Below are 19,008 nucleotides of genomic sequence, written 5' to 3'. Positions count from 1 at the left end.
GCAGGTCATGCCCACCCCTTGGGGGAAGAATTTGCCCCCTCCTCAGTCTTGTGCTGGTCATTAACTCAGTACCTGGACTTGCCTGGTTAATGAATAATTAAGCTAGACAGGGACTGACCTTGGGATGACCTAGAGCCTCCCCAGCCAAACTCCCTCAGCTGTGTGACCACTTCAGAGCGACCTTTCTCCTCCTTCGTGCCTTCACAGGGAAGTCCTGGCCGCAACCCAGCATGCCCATGAGGCCGCCCCACAGGCGCAGTAAGTGGGTACTCCCGTTTTTCCATCCTCCTTGCCAAAACCCAGGATTACAGAACTGAGAGCTGTCACATGGGCCTCGAGCTGGGCTTTGCCACTGATGTGCTGTGTGACCTGGGGTCCAGCTCTCCGCCACTGGGTCTTGGTTTCCCCATCTGTCAAACAGGCATGGTTCAGCATGACTGTGACTTGTTCCATGACGCTGTGGAAATGGGACAGTGTTGTGAAAATAGTCAGATCTGGACCAGGCCTTGGAGACCGCCTCATTGTGTGCTGCTGCTGGCCCGAAGTCACACAGCAAGTTGGGGAGGGCTAGCAGGAGGCTACAAGTCTCTGAGCCACAATCCCAGCACCAGCCCTCCTCACTGCCCATATTCTCCTCTATTATCATTCATTCATTCACTCACTCGTTCATTCATTCTTCAGTGGATACGATAGGCAGGGCTCAGCATGAGGAACTAGGGTCCTACCCTCAGGGAGGCCGAAGCTAAGGCACACAACAATCACAGGCAGCTACCATCCAGAATAATCTGTGCTAAGAGGAAGGTTTGCAGAGGGCCGGGGCCCCTTTCCTTATCTGACTGGCAGGCACCCTGAAGCCGGTGTCACCTGTGCTGAGGCCCAGAGGAGGAGGGGAGAGGGCAGGAGTTCCTGGCAGGAGCCATAGATGAGCAAAGGCCCCACAGAGAGGGCGACCCCTTGGGAAAATCACAAGCAGCTGTTTATCTGGCTGTCTCAAGACCTGATGAGCCACAGATAGGAGTTTAAAATTAACTCAGACAAGGGGGAGCACAAAGGTTTGAAGCTGGGGAGGGGCACGGTCAGAGTGCAATCCGGAAAGATCACTCCGGCCGCTGTGCATGGAACATGACTGGAACAGAGCAGAGGCGGAGCCCTGGTCGGCTACGGGAGTCACCAGTCAGGAGGTAACGGATCTGAATCCGTGGCAGGGTGGGAGAGAAGCGGAGAGATTCAAGAAGTATTAGGAAGTACAATCATCAAAACTTGCTGATTGACTTCTGCTTCTGGCCAAGATAGAATAACAGAGGCCAGATTACCATCCCACTTGAAACAACCAAATATTTCAGAAAAATAATAAATAAATAAAATAACTCAAAACAGTGGTTTGCAAGAGAAACCATCTGAAAGAATTAGAGGGAACATTGGCTGATGCTCACACGAGGCTGGAAATAGTGCCTGTTCCTATCAGCTAGACTGGAAAACTCATAATTCCCAGGGCAGTAGGTACAAGCCTCAGGAGGCTGTTGCCTCAGAAGTGGGAAGTAACGAACCCTAGACTAAGCATTGCTAAAAACCCACCCAACATATCAGAGAACAAGACCCAAAAGAATCCATTGGCTCCCAAGCAATTTAACTGCTTCCCAGGATAAAGTTCAAGCAGATTTATAAAAATACAAAAATATCTCAAAAAAAATCACAATGTCTGGCATCCACTAAAATAACCAGGCATACAAAGAAGCAGGAAAACTCAACCCAGAAAGAAAAGAATAGTTCATCAATGAAAACTGACCTGGAACTGACACAGATGTTAGTATCAGCAAAGAAGGAGTCTAAAACAGTTTTTATAACTGTATTCTATATTTTCAAAGTGTTAGAAACATGAAGATATAAAAAAAGATCCAAAATGAACTTTTTTTTTTCCAAAATGAACTTTTAAGAGTTGAAAATGATCATGCCTGAGATGAAAAAGACACTGAATGAGATTCACAGCAGACTAGACAAGGCTGAAGAAAAGATTAGTGAACTTGAAAGCATACAATAAAAACTATCCAAAATAAAACCGAGAAAAAAAAATTTTTAAAAGGCAAGAGCACCAGTGAGCTTTTGGATAATTCCAAGCAGCACAACATATGGATCATTGGAGTCCCAGAGGACAGAAGAAAGAAAACAGAAAAACTAGTGACAAAAAATAATGGCTGAAATTGAAGGAAACAAAAAAAACTAGTGGTAAAAATAATGGCTGAAATTGTTTCAAACTTAATGTAACCTGTATTCAAGAAGCCTGGTAAACCCCAAGCACCGATGCTCAGTGACCGACTGGAAGTGGAGGGTGAGGGAGAAGGAGCAGGCAAGGGTGATGTCCCAGCTTCTGGCCCAGGAGCAATGTCTGGGGACTGTTCTTGGAGAGGAAGGTCAGTAGGGTGGGTTTGGGGTCAGAAGAGCCTGTGTGGGCTTTGCGGACACACTGGAGGTGTCCAAGGGCAGCTGAGGTGATCGATCTGGCGTTCAAAGGGCAATGTCCCGGAGGCCATGGATGTGGTGGGCACTGCAGGGGAGAGCTGAGGGCCAGTACACACTACCAGTTAATCGAGAGGTAAAGCCATGGAGCCCATGGGGGCCTGAGAAGGGACACACCGGGAGGCAACAGGGAAGCTAAAGGAGTGTGGTGTCTGGGCAGAGAGGCTGTGGTGGAAATCGGTCTACTGCGGCAATGCTGTCGCTCAGAGCTGTGGTCTCATGAGATGGCTCGACCCTAGGGTAGGACAGTTTGAGGACATTGTGCAGAAGGGGTCGACATGAGTCCTGGGGAGGGGTGGGAACTTCGGGGACAGAGGCTCTGGAAGAGGGTGACAGGTAAGGTACTGCTCAGGACACTGAGGGCGGCATGGGCAGAAGGCACAGCACTGTGGGATGGCCGAATGCCAGAGCTCAGAGGTCAGCCATGCCACAGTGACCAGGTCAGGGTGGGCCATGGTGCAGGTTCCGAGCCGACACCCCTGAGGATGACAGGGTGAGGAGGACAGCATGTTGGCCAGGGGGTCCTTGTGGGCCCAGGAGGGACACTCTAAATGGGGATAGGCAGACTTTTGGAGACCCCGAGGCCCTAAGTAGAAAAAGTGTGCCAGGGTGAGTTGGCAAGCCAGGAGCGGGGTTACTGGAACCTGGAGGGCAGAGGGAGTCGGGTGGGGGCAGGGCGAGGGGAGCTGTGGCAGACAGGAGGGCATCGCAGACGTGGTTAGGAATCCCGGAGGAAGAAAGAAAGTGACAAAGAGGAAAAGAGCTGGTTTTCTGCACTCTGGGCTCCCCACTACCAGCCAGGTGGGCAAACGGAGGAATGATATGCTTCTGTATCCCTCAGGCAGCTCCGGCAGCCTAGGAGGAGAGCCCCGGCCCAGCCCCGGCCTGGGCCCAGTAGCCAAGGCTGCAGGATGGAGAGAAAGTCAAGAAGGGCCAAGCCCCACAGCCGGCCACGGGCCCATGCTCTGAGCAGAGAGGCCAGGGTGCAGGTGTGAGGCGCTGGCAGGGACGTGTGAGGCGCTGGCAGGGACGTGTGAGGCGCTGGCAGGGACGCGGCAGGCGGTGGCAGGGACGTGGCAGGCGGTGGCATGCCTCTGTAAGCTCAGAGCTCAGGAGAGCCCTCCTTGGCAAGGGGCCTGGGGAGGCCTCTGCCTGCTCAGCAAGGCCACCTGCTGTTCCTGTCCCAACACACCTCTACCAGCCCTAGAGGCCTGGGGGGAGTGGAGGGAGGATATGTCCCTGGACCCCACCCAGCTGTGTGTAGGGGACAGCTGGGTGGTCCTGACTGGCTTCTGCCTCCCTCTTCAGCATCCCCTGCCAGAGAAGAAGCAGTCAAGCCCCACCCTGTCTCTCCGCCCTCAGCCCTCTGCTGAAACATGCAGCACCCTCCTCCCGGGCCGAGTGCTGTGCTCCGAGTATATGCTTGCTCAGAATGTCGTGCAGGCAAGCAGACACCGGCACAAACATCAGCAGCCTAAGAAATGTGCATGCCCTTGGGAACAGCTACCTGCGCCAGTGTGCATGTGTGCAGAGGAATTACACACGGGTGGGTGCAAACACAAAGGTGGGTACGTGCAACATGTATACTTCATACCGATGTATGCCAGTGTGCACACATTATGCACCCAGAATGCAAATTTATATCAGATGTGCATGCACACCTGGCCATTTCATACATATCCATGCAACTCTGTGCACCCAGAGATGCCCATTCCATGTGCTTATATAAATGCACACATGCATATGAACACATACAGTTATTCATGCACGTATGGAGCTACTCACACTTATACAAAGTACGTGCAGCCTCAGCAATGCATGCGCCCACGCCCATATCCACAGTGCACACATGCAAAGGCGTATGTACAGACCTGCACGTCCTCACACGGACCTGCATGTTATGACAGCCTAACTGAAGGCGTGTGTTCTGGATCCTGAGAACCATCTCTGGAGCCAGGAAAGCTGAGGAGGGGAGCATAGAGACCCCGCAATTCTATTCTGACCCCCCTTTTGATTGAGTCGTTGTCAATACCACCCACGGTCCCCCAGCTTTAAGGGACAACTCAAACCCGAGGCTGACTCACTCCAAAGCCCACAGCCCCTACAGTGGTAGAAATCAGTATTTCCATTTTACAGCTGAGGAGACTGAGGCTAAGAGGCTAAGAGCAGAGGCAGGCCTGCAGTGCGGGATTTCTCACCCCAGGCTTCCGGGTGTGAGGCCCAAGAACACCCTGCCGCTCCCCTGCTTAAAGCCCTTGCATGCTCCCCTTCGCGCGGATGAGCCCCCTCAGCTCCCAAGCCCTTCTTGGCCTGACCTTGCTGACCTCACCCTCCTTTCCTGCCCTCCAGCCCACAGGCCTTTCCCAGTTTCTAAACCGCTCCAAGTCCCTTTTAGATTCCAGCTTTGGCTGTGCTGTCCCCTCTACATGGGCTGATCATCCCTGCCTTTGACCCCTCCCACCCCACCTTCACTTTCTGCTCAAAGGTCCCCTGCTCTGGGAAGTCTTCCCCCCGGGCTCAGCCATATCCCGTCACAGTCCCTGAACTTACCACAAGTATCCTACAGAGCTGTGTAACGATTTGCTCAGTACCCACCCGGCCCCAGGACAGACACAGGGGCTGCTGTTCTCAGCTGTGTCCCCCGCACCCAGCGCAGCTCCTTGCACGGAGCAGGTGCTCGATGGAGTGGTGCTAGAGAGAGGAAGGGGGCTGTGGCTGGCAGGCAGGGGGGGCAGCAGAAAGATGGGTGAGCCTAGGGAGTCTTAGGGGACAGAAGGTCCAATCTCTCTTTGTAGAAGGCCTGGGGAGGGACCTGCCCAAGGTCACACGCTGGTAAGTGGAGGGAGGAATGGAACTCAGATCCCTGCTCTGGCACCCCCACCGCCACCCCTAGTCTAGTGCTGGGAAAGGAGAGGCCTCCCCTTCTCCTTCCCTCCTACCTGGAGGCTGCTGAGCCAAGCTGCCCTGAGCCAGGTGGACTGGGGGTGCCTGACCTGACCCCCCTTTCTGACCAACCTAGCAACCCAGGCTCCTTAATATGTCAGCACTCCACTGAGAAGACCCCTCCAGTCTCCTCTCTGGAGTCAGGGGGCCACTCCCTTGCTGTGCGACCTTGGACAAAGCGTCTCCCCTCTCTCAACTTAGTTGACTCATCTATGAATTGTGGACACGACACATCTCCTAAGGGCTGCTGGGAAGAATCGGTGATATAAACACGAAGTAAACCCCCAACGCGCTTCCAGGCGGAGACAAGCGCAGGCACTTCTCAGGCACCCTCTCATTTTATCCTTTCCACAGCAAGACGTAGGAACTACCCCGTTTACAGATGAGGACACTGAGGCTCAGAGGGGTCACGCCCTTTCCCAGGCAGCAGGGCTCCAAACCGCGTCTACAAGGGGCAGGGCTGGCTCCCACCCCTGCACCAGCGGCCCCTCCTCCGAGGGAGCCGCCCCCGCCGCCGAGCGTTTGTCACTCCCTACCAGCTCGTGGACTCCCCCGGGCATCCCCGCGCCGTGCGGGGCGCCGGTGCCAGCCCCGCGGGCAATGCGGCCGGCACAGGGGCCCAAGCTGGGGAGAGGAGGGCGAGTGGGAGGGGACGCGGGTGCGCGCGGGGTCAGCCGTGGGTCGATACCGCGGCGGGATGAATGGGAGAGGAGAGAGCGGAGCTGCAGGGAGGGCGCGAGGAGGAGGAGGAGGAGGTGTAGGGCTGCGAGGATGGGGGGCGCCTCCCTCCGCTCCTCTACCCCCTCCCCCGACCGGCGGGGCCCGGCCAGGGTCTGCAGCCGTCAGCGCCGAGCGCGGCCCCGCGGCCCCGCCGAGGGATCGATAACTAATTTCACCGCAGCAGCCGCCCCAGTTTTTTCCCGATAATTGTGCGCCGGCAGCTGCGAGCAAGGCCCCCAGCCCGGCGCGCGGCCCCCGCCCGCGCCCGATCAATTGACACCGCCACCGGGCGGCAGGAAAACTCATTTTTCTCTCCCTCCCTGGCTCCCGGTGGGCGCCGGCGAAGCTCCGCCTCGGGCCCGGGGCTGGGGAGGGGCGCGTTCAGGGAAGGAGTGCGCGTGAGTTTCAGGACTGACGGGGGTCTGGGAAGAAGGCTTCCAGGGAATCCGAGGAAGTGGGGTGCCTCAGTTTCTCCAGTCCACAAGTAGGGGCGTGGCCAGAGGCCCCAGGGCTGACTGAGCCCGCCCCCTCGGTTTTCTGGCGTGAGCCTGCGAGAGGAAGGCTGGAGGAAGGGCTAAGAGCGCAGGCGCATGGTCTGGATGCGTGGATTCGAATCCCACGAAAACCAGTTACCTTGGATTCGTTCTTCTCTTCCGGTTCTACCCAAGCCTCAGTTTCTCCGTCTTCCCACAGGAGCGTGGCATAGTCCTGGCATGCAGACCTGTTGATCAGGGCAGTGAGGGGGTGCAGAAGTAGGTGTTTGTCAAGGACTGCTGTCAGAGGGCGGAGGAAATCTCCGTTAGTGCTCACTGAGCACCTACAGCCCAGGCACCGTTCCAGGCGTGGGGAACAGAGCCGTGATCACAGCAGGGACCGCTACCCTTGCGGAACTGACATCCTAATGAGGGGGTGAACAATCAAATAGTACATGTGTGAAGGAAGCGGTGAGATGGGAAATGCTGTGGAGGAAAATAAAGCAGGCAAGGGGGACAGGGTGTGGGGAGAGGGGCCTGCAGAGGCAGCGGGCCCCCAAGACCTCCTGGGGAGAGGCCCCTCCGCAGAGCTCTGAGCTGCCAGCTCTGCTTCCAACCTGCTGGCTGCTCAAGGTCGTAGGAAACCTGCAGACTTGGCATTCTGAGAGGAGGGTGGGCAGGGGGAGGGGGAGCAGGAGGAGGGAGAAGGCACCATGTGGAGTGGGCGTTCATAGGGGGCCAGAGAGAGCGCCAGAGTGGGGGCTGGGGGCGCTGGAGAGAAAGGGGGTGCGGACAGAGGAAGAAGAGAGGGCAGGGCTGTGATGGTCAGGGAGTGCTGGAGAGTCAGGGTCAGAAGGGGCTCAGGTGGCCGGCTGAGGCTCAGAGAGGGGCAGAGGCCTGCCCAAGACCAGAGGACATGTGTGGACAGAGGTGGGGTCCTGGGTCCTGCCTCCAGACCTTGGAGAAGGGGGTGAGAGGTACCAGAGAGGAAGGACAGGGAGGAGAGCATCGCTGAGGGGAGGGAGTGGCATTGGGGCCGCCCCTCCGTGGGTCAGGGGCCAGGGGTCTGCTCGGCCTCTCAGAGGCCAGCTGGAGTTTCCTTGGAGCTCCCTGGGTTGTGTTGATGCATCTTCAGAGGGACCAGTGGGGCCTCAGGGAGTCCGGTCTGCTGACCACAGCCCCCACCTCCAGCCAGGTGCACACAGGCAATTTACCAGCATCTGACCCTGGTGGCCTGTGAGCCAGACACGGGCAGGGGCCCAAGACTGCAAGGGAGGTGAGACTTTCTGGGCCCACGCACAGACCTCAGGACTCGCCCCTGCTTCTGTTTTCTCATCTGGAAAATGGAGCTGGCGGGGAGGCTCTGAGCTTCTGTCAGTCTTCCTTCCCTTCGGGTTCCTGGCACACGGAGCCAGCCTCATCGTGGGTGAGAGCTGTGACTTGGCAGAAATGAGAGCGAGACTGCTCGCAACCAAATGAGGTAGAAAGAGGAGGAAAGGACCGGGCGGGCGGGCGGGCTGGGATTGGGAGCAATACAGAGCGAGGCCTTACCCACCTGTTTGTCCATTGGTTCATCCACCCACCTACTCAGACATTCATGCAGCCACTCAGCAAATCTATTTATATTATAGTCAAGTGCCTACTGTCTATAGGCACCCTGGGTGGGGTGGGCACAAGGTCCCCCCTCTCCCATCATCTTCTCCCCATGACCCCCACATTTTCTCTGGGGTGTGGTTGGAGGAGCACTGAGTTGGGAGTCAAGGCTAGACTCAGGCCCAATGAGCGGCCTCGGCAGGTTCCTCGCCCTCTCTGTGCTTCGGTGTTCTGACACCCCATCCCAACAGCCCTGTGTGCGGAACTCTCAGCCAGTCAGTGGTGCTGTGTCCCAAGGAGCTGGGACACACAGGCCAGGAACAAGTTGCAGAAATAGGATGTCCCCCTCGCCGTTCCTTCCAGTGCTCCGTTTGTGAATTTGTGTTTCTCGTCCCTGCAACCTTAGTTTTTGTCTGCTAATGGCCTTGGCTACCTGTGATAGTATGGGTCCCACTGAACTCAAAGCTGTGGCTGCCACCTGACCTCTTTGGGATCCTTATGCCAGGAACCTGTAGGCAAAGAGAGGAGGTGCTGTTCAGGGGTGGGTATCTCCCGCAGATGTGGCTGCAGGAACCATCTCAGCAACCTCCTTGCAAGGACTGCTGATGGCCATTCCTGAAGGGGACTCGAATACACCGGACCCAGTGGAGGGCAGGGGCAGAGCCCAGTGCTGCAAGGTGCGGGCTGTACTGAACGCGTCTCCTGCACTCTCAAACCCCTTGGCTTTGCCTCTTAATCCACAGCCTGCTGCAGTGAACAGTGCTTGCAGGCTTTGGCCAGCTCGACACCTGACCTGCCAGTGCCTCACCCTAGGCCTGCCAGGGGCATCTCGCCTCCTGCCCTGGGGTTTCTGTGATGCCCAGCGTGAGATACTGCTCCCCGCCCTAGGGACCCACCCACCAGTCACCCACACTCATCTGTAACACTCTATAGGCCAACCCTTGATCCCGGGGAGACAGAGCCACGGGCGGAGGGTCCTGAAACGCATTTCATAAGGAATCTCAGACCGCCTCGGGGGACTGGGCACCAGACTTCCACCATGGTGGAGTCAGTCATTTGTGTTTCCTCTCCTGTTCTGCTCTCCTCCGCCTCTCACTCTTGCCTCTGAGAACATATTCCCAAACAAACTACACCAAGATCAGTCTTCAGTTTAGCCTTCTTTCAGGGAAGGTAAAACAGGTGTCATGGGCTAAACTGTGTCCCCCAAATATGTTAGAGTCCTAACCTCTCCGTACCCAAATGTGCACTTGGACATAGGGTCTTTAAAGAGGTGACCAAGGTGAAATGAGGTCATTAGAGTGGTCCCTAACCCAATATGACTTGTGTCCTTTTAAGAATAGGGAATTAGGCCTGACCAGGCAGAGGCACAGTGGATAGGGCGTTGGACTGGGACGCAGAGGACCCACGTTTGAAACCTCAAGGTTGCTGGCTTGAGTGTGGCATCATAAACATGACCCCATGGTTGCTGGCTTGAGCCCAAGGTCGCTGGCTTGAGCAAGAGGTCACTTGCTCTGCTGTAGCCCCCTACCCCCACCCCCCGTTCAAGGCATATATGAGAACGCAATCAATGAACAACTAAGGAGCTGCAATGAAGAACTGATGCTTCTCATTTCTCTCCTTTCCTGTCTGTCTGTCCCTATCTCTCCTTCTCTCTGACTCTCTCTCTCTGTCTCTGTAAAAAAAAAAAAAAGAATAGGAATCAGGACATAGACACACAGAGGAGGGACCACGTGACAACACAGCAAAAAGACTGCCATCTACAAGCCAAGGAGAGAGGGCTTAGAAGAAATCAAACCTGCCAATACCTTGAGCTCGAACTTCCAGCCTCCAGAACTGCGAGGAAATAAACGTCTGCTGTTGAAGCCACTCAGTCTATGGTACTTTGCAATGGCAGCCCTGGCAGACTAATATGTTGTTGTACCCACTTTACAATGAAAGAAACTTAGGCTTTGAGGGGCAAAGGACTCACTCAGGGTCACACAGCTCCTAAGGGGCAGAGCTCAATTTTAAACAGAGCACTTGGAGGGGCAGCGTGCAAGTTCTTGACGCCAGGAATGCTAGGGGACCGAGTGAGTGTTCAGGCCTAGGGTCCGGAATTCCGCAGTCTCCTCTCCCGGGTGTGGGAAGCCCCTCCCTCCATCCGGGCCCACCTACCCTTTCACGGGTCCCCTCCAGGTCCCTGCCTCTGGGCCTCTGGCTTCACTGCAGTGCTTGGCTTTTCAGCTTGGTCTCCTCCTCCACCCAAAGCCTCTTCCCTGCCAGCCACACTCTCTCTCTCTCTCTGTCTTCACCTTTTTTTGGCAGCCACTCCGAGGCTCTCTCCATCGCCTTTGCTGATGCCTGCTGTAGACCAGCTGCAGGGGATGCCCCCTGAAGGCCCTGCCCCCACCTACCCCGTGCCCTGTTCCCCCGGTGAGTGCCCTCTTGTCCCAGCAAGGTGCTGTGCTGAGCACCAGGCCAGGAACTGCACAGGTGGTCTGGCCGGCTCACGCCCCCTTCAGTGGGGACTGGTATTGTCTCCATTTCACATATGAAGACCCGAGGCCCAGCAGTGGGAGAGAGAGGCACGGGGCGATGGCAGTCAATAATGGGGAGATTTGACCCACTCTAAAGAAAGACTGGGGAAGGCTTCCCAGAGGGGTGGCCTGACAGCCGATTCTGGAGAATGAATAAGAGTTACCCAGGTGAAGAGGGAGAGAACGGTATTGCACCTTGAGGGAACAGCATGTGCAAAAGGCCTACACAGGGAGGAGAAGAGGCAGAAAGAAGGTCTACGCACTGGAGCTGCTAGAGGCTTTTGTATAAGGACCGCGTGCTAACCGGCTGCGCCACTGAAGCTCCGGGTGGAGGCTTTTGGTAGAAGCTGGAAAGGCCTCCAAGGGCTGGGCCAAGCAAGACCCTGTAAGCAACATTAAAGACTCTTGTCTTTGCCTGACCAGGAGGTGGTGCAGTGGATAGAGCATCGGACTGGGATGCGGAAGGACCCAGGTTCGAGACCCCGAGGTCGCCAGCTTGAGCGCGGGCTCATGTGGTTTGAGCAAAGCTCACCAGCTTGGACCCAAGGTCACTGGCTTGAGCAAGGGGTTCCTCGGTCTGCTGAAGGCCCATGGTCAAGGCACATATGAGAAAGTAATCAATGAACAACTAAGGTGTCACAACGAAAAACTAATAATTGATGCTTCTCATCTCTCTGTTCCTGTCTGTCTGTCCCTATCTATCCCTCTCTGACTCTCTCTGTCTCTGAAAAAAAAAAAAAAAAAGACCCCTGTCTTTATCCTGTGGAGACTTGTGTTTCAAAGACCCCTGCACCGTTTCCGTGTGATGGAGAATAAGGTCAAAGCACAGAAGCAGGTCGGAAAGCAAGAGGTTGGCTTGTGCCCAGGTGAGATGATGTGTTATGAGAATATTATATATATTAAAAACAAACAAAAAAACCAAACCAGACTCAGCACAGCAACAACAATAACATGTAGTCCTGATTTCAAGCAGGAGGGACCTCACGACCCCTAGTCTGTGCCACAGTGAGTGAGATAACCGGAGCCCGGAGGTACGCTCCCAGAGCCAGGCCGGTGCGTACATCCAACAGACACTCGTGACAGAGGCTGGGGACTTAGAGCTGAGCACACAGATCTGCCCTGATGGGCCAGATATGTGGGGGCCGAGCCTACACTGTCCCCAGCATGAGAAGGCGGAGGGAGGTGGGAGAGAAATGATAATCAGGATGACAAAATTACACTAACAGAGCCTTCCCATTCCCAGAGCCTTCTGACACGATCTCATGACCTGCTGGAGGCTCAGGCGGCAAGGAAGGGCTGCGGCACCAGTCCAGAGACAGCGGGATCACGGGTCAGAGAGGCGGAGTGGCCTGCCTCACCCAGGTAAGACTGAGGGACGGGGCAGGCAGTCCGCACTGGGGCCAGCCCAGGCCCTTGTCCGACCTTTCCCTGGAGCCATGCCGTGGTTCACTCTCCTCTGGCCTGGCCAGGTTGCTCCCAGGGTCCCAGCAGGAGCTGGGAGGTGGGACACTGGAGGGGGGAGAGCCCAGCTGGGCTGGACATGCCCTGATGATGCTGGGAGGTCTCTGGTGGAGCGGCCCAGGCTGGGTGAGGAAGGTCACAGGGAGGTCAGGGAGGAAGGAAGGAGCAGATGTGTCAGCACCAAAGGCTGCAGGCTGCAGGCCTCTGCCTTTCCCATCCCTCTCTGCTCTCCCATCCTCCTCCAACAACAAAGCAACCTCAGTGAGTTTACTGCCTGAGCGGAGGAGAGGAGACTAGGTGGGGAGTGGAGTGCTCTGGCTTGCCCTGCTCCAGCCTACGCCAAGGCACAGCCTTGGCCAAGTCACTGTCCCCGCCATCACTAATTTTGGGAACACATGTGCCGCATACATCTCCTGCACATGCGTGTGTATGTGCATGTGCCCGCAGCCTCCTTGCTCATGCATCCAGACATGCTTTCATTCATTCATTCACTCATTCAACAACGTGTTCATGAACCCCTGTGCTGGGTTGTGTGGAGACTCAGTGCAAGGGGTTGAGCACATACTGCATATTAAGAATGGTCCAGGATGTTGGGGACAAACCTATGAGGTCGCCATCCATGAGGTCTTTGCTCTACCGTGAACGCAGCACCGTCTGGGCCCGGGGCCCGGAGAGGGTGATAGGAAAGCGCAGCTGCTGTTGTCCAGCGGCCCAGCCGACTGCTAACCTAAGCAGGAAGCAGCGTTCCCTGGTGTGGAGGCTGGTTGTTACCACCGCAAAACAAATCAACAGCTGGCTGAGCCCCCTCCCACCCCCCAAGCTAGATCCAGTTTGGGCTGATACGCTCATCGTCCGCACTCTTTCTGACCTTGCTCTTCTATCAGGGATCCTAGAGCCCAGGACCCCAGGCTGGAGAAACCAGCAGCATGCTGGCTCCGCCCCCTTCCTCAATGTCCACATTTCATTGGTTCTTGGGGGCCAGGTGGTTCTACCTGTCACAGCTTCACTTCAACCTCCCTTCCGTGCCCTCCCAGAACTCCATGCTTGGTGGGCATATTGCCTGCATCCCAGTTGTTGGAGCAGAGTACGGGTCCTTAACCTGGGATGTGGTATGCTAGAATTAAGGGCGTTCATGAACCTGGAAGGTGGGGAGGGGGGTGACATCTTTGTTTCCGCTTCCTTCTAACTACAGTTTAACATTTCCTTCTGGGATGAACGCACCTAGCACCCCCTGCAGTCAGCAGTACCTGCTGCTCTGTTCCCAGCAGAAATCTCTGCTGATCACATCAAAGTGGACGCAGATTCCTCAGAATCTCACTTATCAGTTCTTCGTTTCTGACTTCCTGCTAGGTCTTGTTAATGCTTAAAAGGAGCACACTCATGATGATATCACAAACGTGCTTTAAAAAAAATCTTGTTAGCTGTATTTCAAATTAATTGGCTCCCAATGTAACTCTAGGTATTTGTTAGGCATTCATGGACAAAACAAGGTCTGAAGGTATCACCAAACACCATGTGGCCCGTGGCACTGAAAAAGCCATGCCTCCCCCTCACTTCAGGGAAGGGAATTGGGACATTGGCTATGTGGTGAGGAGCTGGGCCAAGAACAGCTGGGAAGCCGACAGGGAATCAGGCAGGGGCCTGGCGGGGGAGTGGCTGGTGTCCCAGTGAGCATGGCTGGGGGACCCTCTGCTGCCCGGCCAGGGGCCTGGCGGGGGAGTGGCTGGTGTCCCAGTGAGCATGGCTGGGGGACCCTCTGCTGCCCGGCCAGGGGCCTGGCGGGGGAGTGGCTGGTGTCCCAGTGAGCATGGCTGGGGGATCACCGCACCCTCTGCTGCCCGGCCCGGCCTCTCTCCCGGAAGGATGCAGCCACACAGCTGAGCCCAGCCTCTTCACGGCCCTCATGGCTTCCTTTCTTTGCACCAAATCCAGGTGCATCGAGTAGGAAAATGTCGCCAGAAGTACCCAGGAAAGGAACTCATCCTCCATGGGAGAGCAGAGTGCGGGAGGAAAGTTTGCCAGCCAACGTACCTGGTAGGCAAAAGCCTCCCCTCCCCGTTTCCCCTGCCTGTACCCCAACCAGGGTCAGGACACCCCGGCAGCCAGAATCCTGGGGAGAGCCACCCTGGGCTCCATGCTGCCCTGGAAAGGTCTTTTCACACTCACCCAGCCCCAGTTTTTGAAGGAAGCCTGAGGTTGCCTCCGTGTGTGTGTGTATGTGTGTGTGTGTGTGTATCCCTTCTCTGGACTCCTGCATCACAGCTGCCCCTGTCCCTCCCTCCCCTCCTGGTAGCAAAACCACTCACCCCATCCAGGAGGTAGTCTCTGGAGTCCCCTTGCCTCAGGCCGGGCTCAGTCCTGGAAACCACAGTCCAGGCTCTGGGCCAGCCCAAGAAGCAAGTGAGAAACCCACACTGAGGGGCACCCAGTCCCTTTATAGAAAGTCAAGGGCAAAATCAGCAGTAAGCCATCCACTCCATAGCAATTTAGCGGGCTCTGCAGAGTAGAGACACTGTCAGCTCTAGAGCCAGATGGCCCGATGTCCAAATCCCAGCTCTGCTACTTACCAGCTGGGTGAACTTGGACAGGTGATTCAACCAATATTGTCCCTAGTTTTCCTACCTTGAGAGTTATTGTGAGGATTAAATGAATGCCAACAAAATAAAGTACTGAACATGTCAGCTATTATTATTATATTATTATTACTACTACTATTGATGATGATGATGACAATGCTGATGAGCCAGGAGGTAGAGACTATGACACAGGCCACTAAGTCTCTTCTCTCCTCTTCTATAAGATTACCAACTCCCAATCCTTAGCTAGGCACATGGCTGTCTGGCTTAGAAACTACACTTCCCAGCTTCCCTTGCAGCTACATAAAGTCATATGATCATGTCCTGGCCAATGGGCTGTTAGCAAAAGTTGTTTATATCACTTCCTGGAAGTTTCCTTAAAGGACAGGGTCAGCTACTTTCTCCCTTTATCTTCTTTCTGTAGACCAGAATGTGAGCACGGAGGCTAGAAGGCTGGAAGGCTGGAGCTGGAGCAGCTGCTGTGTGCTGTGAGTTTAAGATTCATGTTGAGGATGGCAGAACAACTAGACATTAGGAGCTCTGGTCCCCAAAGGCAATGGAGCCCCATAGTAGCCCTGACTGCCTGTATTTACTTCAACAAGAAATAAACAGTTTTCTTGTTTAAACCACTGTTGTTTGAAATCTCCCCTGTTCAAAGCACAACCAAACCCCTTTTAACACAAAAACACAGCTAGAAGCAAGATACACAGAGCCAGCCCTGGCTGGTTGGCTCAGTGGTAGAGTGTTAGCCTGGTATGTGGAAGTCCTGGGTTCGATTCCCGGCCAGGGTACACAGGAGAAGCGCCCATCCACTTCTCTACCCTTCTCCTTCTCCTTCCTCTCTAGCTCTCTCTTCTCCTCCCACTGCCAAGACTCCATTGGAGCAAAGTTGGCCCAGGCGCTGAGGATGGCTCCATGGCCTCTGCCTCAGGAGCTTGAATGGCTCCGGTTGCAAGGGAGCAACACCCTAGATGGGCAGAGCATCGCCCCCTAGTGGGCATGCCGGGTGAATCCCAGTCGGGCGCATGCGGGAGTCTGTCTGACTGCGTCCCCACTTCTCACTTCAGAAAAATACAAATACAAAAAAAAGATAAACAGAGCCTGCCTTCCAGGAACCTCGGTCTACTTAAGGGGATGGAGAGCATGATGGGAAGTAGAGGAACTGGGAAAAAGGGACAACTGAGTGGAGATCGGACTGGTGGGGGGAGCAGGGAAGAGCCTGCAGGAAAGGAAGAAGGACCCCACCCTGCCCTGAGCACAGAGGGAGGCTGGGGTGCAGTAGCTGGGCCTGGGCCCCTAGCCTGGCCCTGCCTCTTCCGGCTGTGGGAGCTGTTTCTTTCTCTGAGGCAGAGTACCCAGCAAGTACCTGACACATAGTAGGTGTTCAGTGAAGATCACTGTTTGAGAAGATCTTTCTAAAGATCTTGAAATCACAGAAGGAACAGAGCCTGTGGGGGTCTGGGTAGTAGAGTGACCCTTTAGATTCGAACATAGGAGTTTGACCAAGGTAGTGGGAAGAAAGGGTGTTCTAGGAGAGTGGGTCACATGCCATTTCTTCAAGCTATCCACTTTTGGGCCATCCCCACCCATCACACCCCCTCAAAGCCCAGCTTGGCTTTCTCCATTGTAGCCTCTGGCAAATCCATTCCAGGTAGAGATCTGAAATCCAGGCTGGGATTTACTTCTAACCCCAACTTAACCGCCTGCATCTCTGGTCCCATTGAGTTCACTCAACCTGGGAGTGAGAACTTTCTGGCCTCCAAATTCTATGGGTTCCCAGGTTCTGCCAGGCCCTGCCAGGCCCTGCTCAACCAGGGTGCTGCCCAGACGCCTTGCTGCCCCAGGCTCTGCTACAGCAACCTGCTCTTCCCTTCTCTCTCCTGCTCACTCACCTGCGTCCGCAGCCTTCCCCTCCCACCACTCACTCTGCTCACCCTGGGCTTCGCTTTCAGTTCATCCATGCCACTGCCTGCAGGAAGCCTTCCCTGCTGTCTGTGGGTGGGTTAGAGCCTTTTCTCTGAGCTGCCTGGAGTTCTACCATGATAGCCCCTGTTCACAGCTCTCTGTGACTTGTGTCTGTTTCCCCTACTAAATCATGACAATCCTGTCCACAGAAGAATCTGCGCACTTAGCACAGGGTTGGCACATAGCAGGTGCTCAGTAACATTTGTTAAAGGAAAGGAGGAAAATTGTCCAGCCCTCTAGGATAGCTGAGAACACAGGCAGAGAAGTTCTGCTCAGTGGGGGTCAGGTCTCTTGCCTGCTGTCCCAGGGTGAGCCCTCTGTTCCTCTTCCCCTCCCCTCTGTGCCTCCTGCACCCAGCCAGCAGAGAGTAGGCTGGGGGCGGCAGGGGGTGGTGGGGGTGGTGGGAGTGGGGGTGGGGGGGTGGAAGGGAGCTGTGGACAGTATACCCTGTACCCTGGGGAGGCAGCCACAGGAAAGCTGGAGCTGGGGGAGGGGCCGAAGCTCACATCTGGTTTTGGCCACCCAGGCTGAAGCTCCTGCAGGCATGGTGTCCATCTCTGCATTACTAGCACACACACCCCTACCCCCGCTTCCCCTCCTGGGGAGGCAGGAAAGCGGCTGTTTCAGGTCTGCTCTTGGATTGCGTGCTCGCTGAGCCAGTTATATGGTGCAGTGCGTGCATCAGAACATCCGTTTCCTGCAACATAACAGTGGAACCCACCTTCAGGCTTGTGGCCAATTTGCTCCGGTGTTTAATATACAGAAGACCCCGAAAGAATGGTGCCTGGGCCCCCTCACCCTCCCAGGAGGCCTTGGTTGAGTCGAGTCCGAGGTTGGAATCTAGTCCGAGGTTGGAATCTAGCCGGGGAGGCTAAATACTGCCAACTCTGTCCCACTAGCTCTGAACTCTGTGAACCTCAGTGTCCCCAACTGCAACTCAGAACTGAAACTCTGCCCCCAGCCTGCCGCTCTGGGGCGTGCAGGGAGAGGCCGGGAAATCAGCTGGCCCCCAGAGGAGAGGGTTCAAGGAAGCCACTGAGGACCACCCGGGACTCTGGGGCGGGGAATCTTCCCCAGGCTGTCAAGGGGTGAGCCCAGGGCCAGGGCAGCAGTGGGGACGGTGTGAGAGGGCTGCATCGGGAGAGCAGGCCTGTGCTGGAGGTGGGAAGTAGGGTCATCAGCTTTGTAGTCAGAGGCCCTGGTGGCCCAGGAACCTGGGTTGTACTCTTGGAGCCTGGAACCCCCCTCAGACTGGCTGGTCCCAAAGGCTTTTCTCATTGTGGTTGCTATTATTGAAGGTCTCCCTGTTTGCAGGATTGGGGTGCAAGGATGCCCTCTGGAAGTTCGGAGCCAGAGGCCCGGGGGACCCGGTTTCTATGGTCCCGGGTGTCCACCACTGCACTAGGGGCTAGGTAGGAGGGCGCCTGGGCAGGGGGTGAGGGAACAGTTTCCCGGCAGGACCACAGAAGCAATGAAGCCAACTGAGGAGCTAGACTTAGGCCCGGAGGAAAAGATGGGAAGGGCGTTCCAGGCAGGAGGAACAGCCTGTCCTAGGGCCCGAGATGGGGCCATACTCGGGAAACACAATTATTCTATCTGACTCAGGGGCCTAGGGGCACCTGGTGGCAGAGGCAGGGCACCCAGCGCTGGTCCCGAACGCCGAGGACAGTTCGCTTCCTCGCTCCTTGGGCGGGGCCGGGCCCAGCCCACTGCCCCGTGCCGCCTCCCCGCCTTCGGTTGGGTCCTAGCGGGGCCAACCTGCCCACGGCTGCCCTTTCAAGCCGACCTCCAGGTGGCTCCCGAGCTGGCGCGGCGCGGGCCGCTGCGCCCACATCAAAGCCCGCGCCCCCGGCCCGATGCCTTGGCGGAAGGGGCGGGCGAGTCACGGAGGGAGCGGGGTTTCGGCGGCTCCCCCTGCATCCAGCGGCTCCCCCTGCATCCAGCGGCTCCACCCTGCGCAGACCTCCGCGAGGCGCCGCACGTCTCTGCCGGGCCGGGCCGGGCTGCCCAGGAAGGCAGCGCCGCGGGGCTGTGTGACCTCAGGCCCGGCCTGCCCTTCTCTGTACCTTGGCTGCCTTCCTCCCTAACCAGGAAGCCCTGGCTCCAGGCTTTCTTGGGGAAGGGTGCTTCTTGGCGGGGCATTCGGGAGGATTCCAGGGATGGGTATATGGACCCTTGAGATCCGAGCAGGGAGTCAGGGCTCACCTTGGGTACCTGCTCCAGCCCCTCTCCCCGCCCCCATCGCAC

The 19,008-nt window shown here is 56.3% G+C and overlaps 1 long non-coding RNA gene across 1 annotated transcript; it reads left to right on the top strand.

The window, feature by feature from the left end:
- Window positions 1-169: 169 nt before the first annotated feature.
- On the top strand, window positions 170-15,422 carry LOC136392891 (uncharacterized). The gene is made up of 4 exons (XR_010749006.1): window positions 170-258; window positions 12,003-12,121; window positions 14,153-14,254; window positions 15,221-15,422. It is a non-coding gene; the product is annotated as an uncharacterized lncRNA (long non-coding RNA).
- The last annotated feature ends 3,586 nt before the right edge of the window (window positions 15,423-19,008 follow it).

The sequence above is a fragment of the Saccopteryx leptura genome, chromosome 2 (genome assembly GCF_036850995.1).
Source record: "Saccopteryx leptura isolate mSacLep1 chromosome 2, mSacLep1_pri_phased_curated, whole genome shotgun sequence".
Classification (NCBI taxonomy): Eukaryota; Metazoa; Chordata; class Mammalia; order Chiroptera; family Emballonuridae; genus Saccopteryx; species Saccopteryx leptura.
The sequence above is the reverse complement of the archived record's forward strand: the minus strand, read 5'-3'. Positions and strand labels throughout refer to the sequence as shown.